Source organism: Puma concolor, chromosome D1, assembly GCF_028749965.1.
Source record: "Puma concolor isolate L17-30 chromosome D1, mPumCon1.1.hap2, whole genome shotgun sequence".
Classification (NCBI taxonomy): Eukaryota; Metazoa; Chordata; class Mammalia; order Carnivora; family Felidae; genus Puma; species Puma concolor.
This window is the reverse complement of record NC_141676.1, coordinates 61,558,061-61,571,700: the sequence shown is the minus strand read 5'-3', so window position 1 is coordinate 61,571,700 and position 13,640 is coordinate 61,558,061. Positions and strand designations below refer to the sequence as shown.

The following is a 13,640-nucleotide window of genomic DNA, read 5'->3' as shown; positions in this document are numbered from 1 at the left end:
AGACTGCCCGCTTGGTTCTGGCAAAGGCAGTTTAGGGGCGGGAGTCCGAAGTCCCCAAGTCCTCAGCCCCGCCCCCTCCTCACGCCCCTGGGGCGGGCCGACTTCTAGGCCAGAAGGAGGCCCCCGGGCGTCGCGCTGGAGAACTCCTCCCCCCCTCCCCGACTCGGAGCTAGGGTGTTGGGACCAGAGCCGGGGAGGAGGGGAGAGGAGGGGCGGCAAGGGAAGCTCTGCTAGGGCACTAGCTGAAGGGCCAACGGTCTGCGGAGGTCTGAGGTGCCCACGCCCCCTCGGCCTCCCTTAGGAACTGGAAGCGGGCGCGAGTCCGGCAGGGTGCGAAGGGACGCCGCTCGCCGGGACCATTGCGCATGCGCGCGGGGGCCCGTGAGCCCTTGCGAGCAGCCGCACCGGGGACCCCAGGACCCCAGGCCGGGGCTGAGGGCGCTTTCGACCCGCACGGAATGGAAACGCGCGCGTTCGCTGCGATTTGACACTTGCTTTGAAGGGAAGACCTTGGTTTTCCTTCCTCGTTCCTAAACCGGTAAAACCGCCCTACTGGAATGACTCCTAGAGATCATCTCGGCCAACCACCTCGTTTTTATTAATGAAGCGACTGAGAAGACGGGAGGTGACGGAGGTGGGGCGCAGAGGCCAGGGGTGGTTAGCGGGAGTAGACTTTGGATTCGAGGGAACGGGGTTTGACCTGTGTGAACATGGGCACGTAACTGGGTTTCCTTGAGCTTTAGTTTTCCTCAGCTCCCTCACAGGGTTGTGGGTCATAGGACCCACCTCCTCAATTTGTTTGGAAAAGCATGAAGGGGCGCCTGGGTGGCTCAGTGGGTTGAGCACTGGACTCTTGATTTTGGCTCAGGTCATGATCCCCGCGTTTTGTGATCAAGCCCCAAGCCTGCTTAGGATTCTTTCTCTCCCTCTGCCCCTCTCCCCTGCTCTCTCTCTCCCCTCTCTCTCAAATAACAAAATAACATGAAAACACTAGCAAAGAGAGCCGAGCACACAGAAAGTGTTCAATAAGTGCTAGCTTAAAGTCTGGTAATGCCAGAGTCCAGGGCTCTTGCCGCCGCCGCGGCTCACTCTCAACAGCTCACCTATTTGGGGCGGCCCATTGTGCGTGAGCTGTTGAAGGTCAGGGATTCCTCCGACCTCGCACCTAGTCTGGTTTTGAGCTAATGCCACAGGTGTCAGAGTTTGCGGAGGGGAGAGGCGGGTGGGAGGCAGGCTCAAATGCCTCAGCCCCGTCCCACCTCCGTCTTGCCGCCACCAGGCTCTCTTGACCAAGAAAAGAGTCCCCATTCTTAGGAGAGAGGAACAAAATGAGAGGAATAATTAGCCTGAGCTTCCAGTGATAAGAGGAAACTTGGCAGGTGTTCTTGATGATTCTCTTCGGCTTTCCTCCCCTTTCTCAACTTGTCCTGTTTTTTCGTTTGAGGGAGAGAGAGAGAGAGAGAGAGCACGCGCGAGAGCGCAAACACCAGCAGGGGAGAGGGGCGGAGGGAGAGAGTGCGAGCGAGCAAGAGACGCCTAAGCAGGCTCCACATTTCGGGGCGTAGACTGTTGAGGGGCCTGATCCAGGACCCTGAGATCGTGACCCGAGCCAGAATCAAGAGCCGGAAGCTCAACCGGCTGAACCACCCGGGCGCCCCTCAACTTGTACTTTTATAACTAATGAAAGTTCTCTTTACAACTTCGAATTGGGGGGGGGGGGTGCCGAGAGACATTCTCTGCATTAAAAAATAAGTACTGGGGATGCCTGGGTGGTGCAGTCGGTTGAGCGACTTCAGTTCAGGTCATGATCTCACGGTGTGTGAGTTTGAGCCCCCCCATGGGCCTTGCTGCTGTCAGCGCAGAGCCCGCTTGGGATCCTCTCAGCCCCTCTCTCTCTGCCCCTCCCCCACTCCCGCTCTCAAAAATAAACATTAAAAAAATAATGAAAATAAACACTTGCACCTTTCCTTTTTCCTGCATTGGTGCCTGATGAAGAATTTAGAGTAAAACTAGTCGCTGCTGTCCAAAGGGGTTGCATTTAAATCAGTCCTGTGAGTGTAACCCTCTCATTGCTCCCCTTTACTAAAAGTCACTTGAGAATGTGAATATATTTTGTTTACTGCTCTGCTGATAATTCACTGTCATTGGCAAGAGCCATGTAGAAAACTTAGTCTTTTGAACTTTGATTAGAAATTTTAATATATATTGTCATTAAAAAGATTTGGGGCATCATTTCAATTAGAGAACAAGAGCAGAAGAAAACCAATGACTTGTAATTGAGTATTTCACATCACATAAATCAATCTGTTTTCAGAAACAAAAAAATCTCTACTTAAATTACCCTAATTCCTTCAGCAAAATCGTCTGTTGATATGGGTGACAGAGCTGCATCTTGCAAACCCAGATCTTAAAATTCCAATTCCCAAGACCAGTATCTTTGTGAAAAAGAATGACTTACACGGGTTGAGAATATAAATTAGTATTGGATTATAACTCAAAGTATAAATTGAATATCCATGAAGTTATACTTATGTACATAAATAATTGAATAAGGAGTCTAAGCATAGCTCTTTGCTTGTTAAGTGTGGACTATGCATATTGACTTACTTTCAAAGAGAATACTATGGAAAGGTGTGGTGGGGGGAAGATGAGAAAGAGAAACTTTGCAGTGGAGAAACTTGACAAACACTATCTCAGCTAAAGGATCAAGGTTAACATCCACAGTGATGTCATGTTGACAGTATGTACCCTTGATAGGATGTAATGAGAATGGCCTGTAATGAGAATGGTTTTCCTTTCCAAAACACATAACCCCAAATAATCATGAGAAAAACATTAGAGAAATTCCAGCTGAGGGCTATTCTACAAAATGCCCCTACCAGTGTCCCTCAAATTGCTGAAGCCATAAAAAGAGAAGTCTGAGAAACTGTCACAGCCAAGAGGAACCTAAGGAGATATGATGACTAAATGTAATGTATTGTCTTGGGACGCCTGGCTGACTCAGTTGGAGAAGCATGCGACTCTTGATCTTGGGGTTGTGAGTTTGAGCCCCAAGTTGGGGGTAGAGATTAGTTAAATAAATGCACACAAAAAAATAATAAATAAAGGTGCCTGGCTGGCTTAGTTGGTAGAACATCTGACTCTTGATCTCAGGGTTGTGAGTTCAAGCCCTACATTGGGCGTGGAGCCTACTTAAAAAAATTTTAAAGAAAATTTAAGTAAATAAACAAACAAATGTAGTTTCATGGATGGGCTCTTTGGACAGCTAAAGACGTTAGATAAAAACTAAGGAAATCTGAATAACGTTGGGACTTTAGTTAATAGTAACATATTAATATTGGTTCATTAAGTATGCCATGTTCCATAGTAATGTAAGATGTTAATAATAGGGAAAACTGTGGAGTGCCTGGATGGCTCAGTCAATTAAGCGTTGGACTCTTGATCTCAGCTCAGGTCATGATATCACGGTTTGTAAGATTGAGCCCAGCCCGCATCAGGCTCTATACTGAGAGTGACAGCATGGAGCCTGCTAAGTATTCTCTGTCTCTCCCTTTCTCTCTGCCCTTCCCTTCCTCTCTCTCTCTCTCTCTCAAAATAAACTTAAAAAACAAAAGCACAAACAAAAAAAAATAATAGGGAAAACTGTGTGGGGCATATAACTTTCTGCGGTTGCAACTTTTCTGTAAATCTACAACTATTTTTGTTTTTTAATCTGTAACTAAAATTAGACGTTTGCTAAAAATAAAATATCACATAGCATAGGAGTTGCTGTTAAAAATTTTTTTTTTTAGTAGAATTGGAACACCAGGTGGTTTCTTTCTTTTTTTTTTTTTTTTAAATTTTTTTTTTCAACGTTTATTTATTTTTGGGACAGAGAGAGACAGAGCATGAATGGGGGAGGGGCAGAGAGAGAGGGAGACACAGAATCGGAAACAGGCTCCAGGCTCTGAGCCATCAGCCCAGAGCCTGACGCGGGGCTCGAACTCCCGGACCGCGAGATCGTGACCTGGCTGAAGTCGGACGCTCAACCGACTGCGCCACCCAGGCGCCCCTGGAACACCAGGTGGTTTCAACAGAGCCTGAGTTGGCCCCGGTGATTCTGGCAATGACAAGAGATGGTGAAAATCACCACAACTATTTAGGAAGAAAAGCTTCAGCACAAGATCTCAGTTGCCTTGGGGCAGTCCTGTGTGGGCACCAGCAACTGCTGAGTTCTTTGGGCAGCTATCAGAGGCCTGCCTGCCCTTCAAGCCTCAACAGAACAAGAGGGGTTTCTACAGACAGCCAGAGCTGGGGCAGTCAGGAAGAAAATGGCAGTGAAGACAACTGTTCTGGAGGGGCACTTGGGACTTCACAAAACCATTTGGGAGACAATAAGGAAGTTTGGCTTTCCTGCAGAATGAATGGAAGCAGAGCCAACCAATTACTCTTTCGCAACTGTTGTTGCAGTCCCTTATTTACTGTGAAGGACGCTGTTGCCTGAAAAACAGGTCTGCAAACTAAGAGGACTTATTGCCAAGGTATCTGTGAAGCTCTTTAAAATCTGTTAAATATACAAATTTATAAAATATGCACACACACACACACACACACACACACACACACATGCACTCCCCAAATGCAATTTAACTACCTGAGTCAGAGTGTTGTTTTTTTTTAATATAAAAGTTAAAACTAAGTACACAGATGCCAGAAGTCCCTTTCATTACACCTCATCTATTAGAAATACAAACCTCAACCAACTTGTTTTTCAACTTCTTTTTGTCGTTAATGATGGGACTGGTGATTTTGAATGTATGCCCAAATTTTTGTTTTTGAATTTAACTGGACAAATCTGATTCTTGCCAGGTTTATCAACTCTTTGAGTTCTAGTTACGGAGCTACCTCTTTCTGAATTTCACTCCACCTAACTTCCTTTTTACTGTTCCATTTCTGATGCTCAACTGGCTATTTCATCTTTACTCAACCTTTCTTACAGTGTGTACTATGACTGGCTCTTTTATGTTAAAAGTGAGATTTGCATTTTTTAGTAGGATAACTCTTCCCTTATCTCTAGATGCAGAACAAAATCTAAATGGATCTGTCAAGAGACACCCTAGCCCCAGAACAAGACTTGTTCAATGAAGGTTATGGACAGAATAACTAATAGGCTTTTTATCACCATGGAGTCTTCATTTATTCAACAAGTATTTATTGAGCATTAGTTAGGTGCCAGCCAGTACACTAGGCACTGTAATAATAAATACTATCTCTTTACTCTTGGTGCTTAAGCTATTGAGAAAGACAGTATTAAACAATGTTTAAGTATTATGCATATTAAGATGGGGAATATTCAGCTGTCATCTGTACAGTTATGGTTTTTCATCTTTTAGGTGGGGGAAGTCATAGACTCCTTGCATTTGATCAATGTCATAGACCTTTGCCCTAGAAAACAAACATACCCTCAAAATCTTGCCAATAATTTCAAGTTATTCATGTGTCCTTTTGAAGCCTTTCCATGCACTCTGGGTTTAGGATTCCTACCATAAATGAAAAACACTAAAATCGGATGAAACCAGAAGAAGCAGGAATCCTAAAATATATGAAGGGGAAGAGAGACAAAGTGCTGAGGAGTAAGAGCAGCAAGAATGAAAAATACGTTTCCACAGATTTATTTTAACATGTGTTATCCCCAGCCAACATACATAATTAATGCTTCCTGGAACAATCCCCTATGGAGGAACCAATGCCCCACCAAGTGAACCTTGCCCTCCCATACAAGAACACTTTAAGAAGCTACCAGCTCCTTCACCTTTATAGCAACATGATGAGTGGTAAGACGTGCTACAAATCAAAACTAAGCAGGATAAGGGGGATGGACAGTTACTGGGACTTTGTGTGTTTGTGTTATTTTATATAGTTATACAGACTATCAAGGAAGCCTTCTCTGATAAAGTGATATTTGAGAAGAAAATTGTAGAAGTAGGGGAGCAAACCATGTGGTTTTCTAGGAGAGCCATTAGGACAAAGGGAGCAGCAAAAGGGAGGAGGCCAGTGGGCAAAGCAGAGTGAGTAAGGTGAGAGAATGGTGCGAAATGGGGCCAGAGAGGGAGATGTATGTGTGTCAGGTGTCCAAGGGTTGAGGTGAAAGGGTCAAGGGTAAGAGGTAGAATCTGAGGGGACCAGATTCTGATGGGATCATAGAATGAACGCTATTAGCAATGGGAAAACTGCTCAGTGAAACCCACCAGGTGTTTTGCATTGCAATATCCACAACAGCACAAATGCTGAAGTGGAGGAGTGGTTAGCCATATTGGATAATGGAGAGAGGTTTACTGAGCTTTACCTTACCAAGGTAAGGGTCCATGTGTGTTAAATGTGGACACCCCCTCTGTGTGTGTGTTCGAGGGGGTGGGAATAGGGTGGAGCCCGGAAACTGAAAGAACAATGGGGAAAATACTTAAGGAAGCCGTCAGAAAACAGAAGGCTAGGATATCTTCAGTGGGAAGAGCTCAGAAATAGAGAAAAGGAAAAGGATCAGGAAAGAAGGGAAGGGAGTAAGGAACCAATACATGTCAAATGTCCACAATTTTCCAGGATCTTGACATATATATTTTAATTTGGCTTTAAAGCAATACTATGAGATGGGTGTTATTGTCCCCATCTTATAGATAAGAAAATTTCAGACCCAGAAAAATTAAGTAAATTGACAAGGCGATACACTACTAGTAAAGAGTAGGAGAGGCAACTTTATTATTTTGTCTTCAGTTATTACCTATTTTCTTATGTTGTTGTATTGATTCATTCCTAATAATATATTTGGAGAAACAAAATTATGTTACAATTAGGAAGACAACAAAAGTGCAAAGTATTAGGTATGGTTATAATTTTGCTTATTGGGCTCTCCTCACTGTTGGATTACACACCTGGCCTTACAAAAAAATGCCACAAGATGGCAGCATCTTACTCATTGGTTTGGGGACCACTCAGGTTCCATGGACAACTGTTTCAATAAAAATATTGAATAAAAATATTAGGATTGCTTGTTCTAGCTTCGAGGAGAATGCTGGTGCAATTTTGATTGGGATTGCAATGAATGTGTAGATAGCTTTGGGTAGTATTGACATTTTAACAATATTTATTCTTCCAACCCATGAGCACGGAATGTTTTTCCATTTCTTTGTATCTTCAATTTCCTTCATAAGCTTTCTATAGATTTCAGCATACAGATCTTTTACATCTTTGGTTAGGTTTATTCCTAGGTATTTTATGCTTCTTGGTGCATTGTGAATGGGATCAGTTTCTTTATTTGTCTTTCTGTTGCTTCATTGTTAGTGTATAAGAACGCAACTGATTTTTGTACATTGATTTTGTATCCTGCGACTTTGCTGAATTCATGTATCGGTTCTAGGAGACTTTTGGTGGAGTCTATTGGGTTTTCCGTGTATAATGTCATGTCATCTGCAAAAAGTGAAAGCTTAACTTTATCTTTGCCAATTTTGGTGGGAATGCAAACTGGTGCAGCCGCTCTGGAAAACAGTGTAGAGGTTCCTCAAAAAATTAAAAATAGATCTACCCTATGACCCAGAAATAGCACTGCTAGGAATTTACCCAAGGGATACAGGAGTGCTGATGCATAGGGGCACTTGTACCCCAATGTTTATAGCAGCATTTTCAACAATAGCCAAATTATGGAAAGAGCCTAAATGTCCATCAACTGATGAATGGATAAAGAAATTGTCGTTTATATACACAATGGAATACTACGTGGCAATGAGAAAGAATGGAATGTAGCTTTTTGTAGCAATGTGGATGGAACTGGAGAGTGTCATGCTAACTGAAATAAGTCATACAGAGAAAGACAGATACCATATGTTTTCACTCTTATGTGGATCTTGAGAAACTTAACAGAAGTCCATGGGGGAGGGGAAGAAAAAAAAAAAAGAGGTTAGAGAGGTAGGGAGCCAAAGCATAAGAGACTCTTAAAAACTGAGAACAAACTGAGGGTTGATGGGGGGGGGGGGGAGGGGAGGGTGGGTGATGGGTATTGAGGAGGGTACCTTTTGGGATGAGCACTAGGTGTTGTATGGAAACCAATTTGACAATAAATTTCATATTTAAAAATATTGAATAAAAAGTAATGTATCAGTTATAGTCTGTGCTCAGGCTATACTATCTTGCTATACCCATCTTGCACAGAAATACTTGTCGAGAAACAGAGTAAAACCTCCTAAGTTCACAGAAATACATCCATTCATAGGCATTAGGATCTTGACATTTGCCTCCAGGTAAGCAGGATAAAAGAAATGATTTCCAGTGTTGTGTGGGAGTTATGGGAAATGGTAGAATGTAGTCCATCAGATTTCCACCTGGGACATCAGAGAAATATGTGTTAAAATTCTAGCTTTGACTCTTAGCTGCATGGTATTGGGCAAACAAAAATCTTTCTAGGGGCGCCTGGGTGGCTCCGTCAGTTAAGCAGCCAACCCTTGGTTTTGGCTCAGGTCATGATCTCACAGATTGTGGGTTCAAGCCCCACATGGGGCTCTGTGCTGACAGTGTAGAGTCTGCTTGGGATTCTCTCCCTGTCTCTCTCTGCCCCTCCCCAGCTTGTGCTCTCTCTCTCTCAAAATAAACATTTAAAAAATATCTTTCTAAACTTATTTCTTCATTTGTAAAATTTTTGCTCCTTAGATTTATTGTGAATTTCAAATAGCACATAAAAAGCTCTTGGTGAGTGTTTGACACTTAGCACTTAACATATAGTAGCCATTATATATTAATTATTTATATAATAATTATTTATTGTTTTTCTCTATCTTTCTAGTGTTAGAAGTATAAGACACCTTAAAAACTATGTAGTGTTTTTTTAAAATTTTAGAAAGTGCAAGTGGGAAAATGGGGCAGGGAGAGAGAAAGAGAATCTTAAGCAGGCTCCACACTGAGCTTGATGCAGGGGCTTGATGCAGGGCTTGATCCCATGACTCTGAGATCATGACCTGAGCTGAAATGAAAAGTTAGACACTCAACTGACTGAGCCACCAAGGCATCCCCCGCCCCCACACACAATTATGTAGTTTTGAAACCATCATAGAAATGTAAAGATGGATGGAAATTAAGATGAACACACTAGTGTTTCAGCAAGGCTTGACTTAAAACAACAAATTTTTGTCTCCCTCATTCTTGAAGCCTCCCCCTTCCCTTCACTTGTTTTTCTGTAGAATCCTTTGTTCCAGGAACTTGGTGTCGATATTGACATCTTGCTGACCTCAGTGTATACTCAGTAAAGAGACTGGGATGGTGGGTGCCAGTGCTAGTCATGAGACCACCTTGAAGACATGATGGCACAGCTGATAGCATGTACCAGATTCCACCCAGATCCTGTATTTTCCTATTGAACCCCTCAGCCTTTTACCGCAGGCAAGCTTACAGTCTTGAAGGCATTAGCCTCCTGTAGCCTCATTTGCCTGACGAAGAAATAAACTGTCTTCCTTTTTTATACCCAAACTCTGTGTTTCATATTTCAGCTCCAGAGCACAGAGGTTGGTTTTTGACAACTGTCTAATGGTTCTCGACCTTGTGTGCATATTGGAATAATCTGGGGAACTTTAAAAAAATCTGCTGTCTGTAAATTAGAGGCATCACATTTCCTGATTTCAAAATATATTTAGAAGCTACAGTAATTAAAATAATATGGTATTGACACAGAGACAGACAAATAGACCAGTGGAACAGAATAGAGAGCCAGAAGTAAACCCATGGATATACTACCAACTGATCTCTAGCAAGGGTGCTGAGATTATACAATGTGGAAAGGACAGTCTCTTCAACAAATGTTATTGGAAAACTGGATATCCACATGCAAAAGAATGAAATTGGATCCTTACCTTGTACCATACACAACAATCAACTCAAAATGGATTAAAGACTTAGATATAGGACCTGAAATAGTGAAACTCCTAGAAGAAAACATAGGGGAAGAGCTTCTTGACGCTGGTCTTGGCAATGATTTCTTGGATATGACACCAAAAACATAAGCATCAAAAGAAAACATAAATGAGTGAGATCATAACAAATTAAAAAGCCTGTGCACAGAAAAGGAAACAATCAAAGGTGAAAGGCAAAGTGCAGAATAGGAGAAAATATTTGCAAACCATTTATCTAATAGGGGGTTAACATCCAAAATACACAAGGAACTCTTAAACCTGATAGCAAAAACAAAACAAAACAAAACAAACAAACAAAAAAAACAAGTAGCCCAATTAAAAAGTGGGCAAAGAACCTGAAAAGAATTTTCTCCAAAGAATAAATACAAATGGCCGCCAGGTACATAAAGAAGTGCTCAACATCACTAATCATAAGGGAATTGCAAATCAAAACCACAATAAGGTACTACCTCACACCTGTTAGGATGTCTATTACAAAAACAAACAGATGAAAGGTAAGTATTGATAAAACTAAATGAAAAATTGAAAGTCCTGTACATTGTTGGTGGGAATGTAAAATGATTCAGCCTCTGTGGAAAATAGTATGGATATTCCTCAAAAAATAAAAATAGAACTACCGTATGATCCACAAATTCCGCTTTTGGTATATATCCAAAATAATTGAAATCAAGATTCTCAAAAAGATATTTGCACTCCCACGTTCATTGCAACATTATTCACAATAGCCAAATGTCCATCAGCAGATGAATGGATAAAGAAAATGTGGTATATACATACAATGGAATATTATTCAGCCTTAAAAAGAAGGAAATCCTACTATTTGTGACAACATGGATGAACTTGGAGGACATTATAAGTGAAATAAGCCAGTCTCAGAAGGACAAATACTGTATGATTTCCCCTTTTATAAGTATCTAGTATCTAAACTAGTCAAATGTTTGGAGGCAAAGAATAGAATGGTGGTTGCCAGGGGCTAGGGGAGAGGGAAATGGGGAGTCATTAAGTGGGTGTAAGGTTTCAGTTACGCTAACTGAATAAACTCTACTGATCTGTTGTACAACATAGTGCATAGTTAATAGCATAGTATTGCACATTTAAAAATGTTAAGAGGGTAGATCTCATGTTAAGTGTTTTTGCCACACACAAAAATGGGACACTAACTTTTGAAGGTGATGGATGTGTTCATTACCTTGATGGTGGTGATAATGTCATGGTTGTACGTATATGGCCAAACTCATCAAATTGTCAGCATTAAATATGTAAATAATTATATCTCAATAAAGTTTTTTAAAAAAATATATCTGCTGTCTGGAGGTCCAGCACCAGAAATTCTGATTTAGTTGGTCTGGGGTGCAGCATGGTCATTAGAAGTTTTAAAAACTCTCTGGATGATTCCAATATGCAGCCAAGGTAAAGAAATACTTCGTTAAACCAATATCCTCACTGTAAAAATGGGAAAGAGGCCCTGAGAAAGGAAATGACTTGCCTGTTGAAATGAGATCAAGAACTTAAACCAGGGTCCTCTTGAGCACATAACACTGCTTCAGACTCACTTCCTGTGCTTCCACACAAACACTGTCCCAAATTGTCTCATGTCATATTCCCTGAACACATCGGGTCCACCCCTGTGTCAAAATCCACAGCAATACAAGCTGCCACTGGAGTGCTTATTGTGTGCCAGACACTGAACAAACCAAATTCTATGTGTTATCTGTAATCCATACAGCAAGCTTTCAAGGAAGGCATGAGTGTCCTCAATGGAAGAGGACGAGGCTGGGGGCGCCTGGGTGGCTCAGTCGGTTAAGCGTCCGACTTCGGCTCAGGTCATGATCTCTCAGTTCATGAGTTCAAGCCCCACGTCGGGCTCTGTGCTGACAGCTCAGAGCCTGGAGCCTGTTTCAGATTCTGTGTCTCCCTCTCTCTCTCTGACCCTCCTCCATACATGCTCTGTCTCTCTCTGTCTCAAAAATAAATAAACGTTAAAAAAAAAATTAAAAAAAAAAAAAAAAAGGAAGAGGACGAGGCTGATGTTCAAAGACTTGAAGAAACCAGCTGAAAGTCACAGCTAGTGAAAAAAAGCCAGGATTTGATTCAGGTCCACTGGACTTCAAAAAAAAATTTTTTTTTCAACGTTTATTTATTTTTGGGACAGAGAGAGACAGAGCATGAACGGGGGAGGGGCAGAGAGAGAGGAAGACACAGAATCGGAAACAGGCTCCAGGCTCTGAGCCATCAGCCCAGAGCCCGACGCAGGGCTCAAACTCGCGGACCGCAAGATCTTGACCTGGCTGAAGTCGGACGCTTAACCGACTGCACCACCCAGGCGCCCAGGTCCACTGGACTTCAAATCTCTTTCACTACACTCACTGCCACCTGTCCCCCCAACCCCTTACCTTCCTGGGTTATTTCTTCCCCAAGAACCAGCTCTAGTTTCACTCTGTCTACAAAAGCCCTTCCACCCCAGACCACAGAGATCTTTATATTTATCCAGCTTTCATGGCACTAATCACCCACATTAGCTACTTGGAAGGGTCTACCTCACCCTTCCACATGGTAATTTCTTGTGTCATGTATATGATCTGTTTCCTTCTCCAAGAGGCTGAGAAGGAGAGGGACTTTCCTCCAACTGTGTTTCTGTCCTGGTCCTGTAGCTGTGTCGAGATACAGTGACTGCAAGATCATAATAGTATTTAGTCCTTTTTGAGACTCTTCCACTGGGAGTATCTGCAGAAGGGGAACACCTATAGGCCCAAGTAGAGTTGAAAATTTGAACTGAGAAAGAATGGAATTTTCCTCAGGTTTGGATTTATAGCAACATTTACAAGTAAGCCTCTAGGTGTCAGTAGAAAGCCTAGTTTTAAGAGTGTGAGAGTCCAATGAAACCAAAATCTTCAGGCTAGGAGTTTTTCTCATTGTAACCATGAAGCTAAAGCTAGAATTCCCTCTGCAACATAACAACAAGGAAGCAACATTCCTCTCAGCCCAGGGGTCAGTATAATAAGTCAGCCTCTTCCATGTTTGGACAGCTTTACTGGCATGCTGTTCTTGGTTTTATGTGAAACTCTGCTTCCTTGTAACTTCCACCTACTGTCCAAGGAAATTAAGTGGCAACAGCCCATGCACTGCACCTGGACCCAGGCATATGGAAGGCCTGTTAACAGCTGAGTCAGGCCTTCCACAAAGATTGATTACTCTAGGATGTTGCTGGCACCAGTGGGAGCCTTGCTGCTCTGGGCTAAGCATTATCCACCCTCAGAGCATAGGGAAGGAGGCAAGAGAGCAACACACCTCTGGCAGGTTGTTATTCTCAACCAGGTTGCTATCATCTCTGCTAGACCCAGAGATGGAGAGAGTGACTCTTTCTAGCAAAGTCCAAAGACCTGGAAGGAAAGAAAAGCCCCCTTTTTACTCTGTTCTTCCCAAGGGCTCTTCTCCAATAGCCTGGTCTTTGCTTAGTCAAACCCATTCTTTCTCCTCAAAAAATAGAGATTATCGCTGTACTTTCTGGTCCCAGCTGTATTCCTGAGAAATATATAGAACAAATCCAGTGTCTCTTCTAGGCATCTGAAGACAAAGATTAAGGCAGCCAACCAGCCAGCCACACATCCATCCATCCATCCATCCATCCATCCATTAAACATATCTTTACTGGGAGCTTACTATGTATTGGGTATTTAGTATCCTAGTAGGCAGTTAATAAGTGGCAAATGGTAT

The 13,640-nt window shown here is 42.5% G+C and overlaps 1 protein-coding gene across 15 annotated transcripts in view; it reads left to right on the top strand.

Moving 5' to 3' along the window:
- The first annotated feature begins 33 nt into the window (after positions 1-33).
- The window catches only part of LOC147576775 (uncharacterized), a 39,323-nt gene continuing 25,716 nt past the window's right edge, over positions 34-13,640 (top strand). For 6 of the 15 annotated variants that reach the window (XR_015241118.1, XR_015241108.1, XR_015241107.1 and 3 more), the window contains exon 1: positions 34-634. The gene's annotated coding sequence lies outside the window, so the exon portion shown is untranslated. Of the gene's footprint in view, positions 635-1,980; positions 2,052-13,640 lie in introns of those variants that run through there. The other 9 variants (XR_015241113.1, XR_015241109.1, XR_015241110.1 and 6 more) reach the window with 2 other exon arrangements.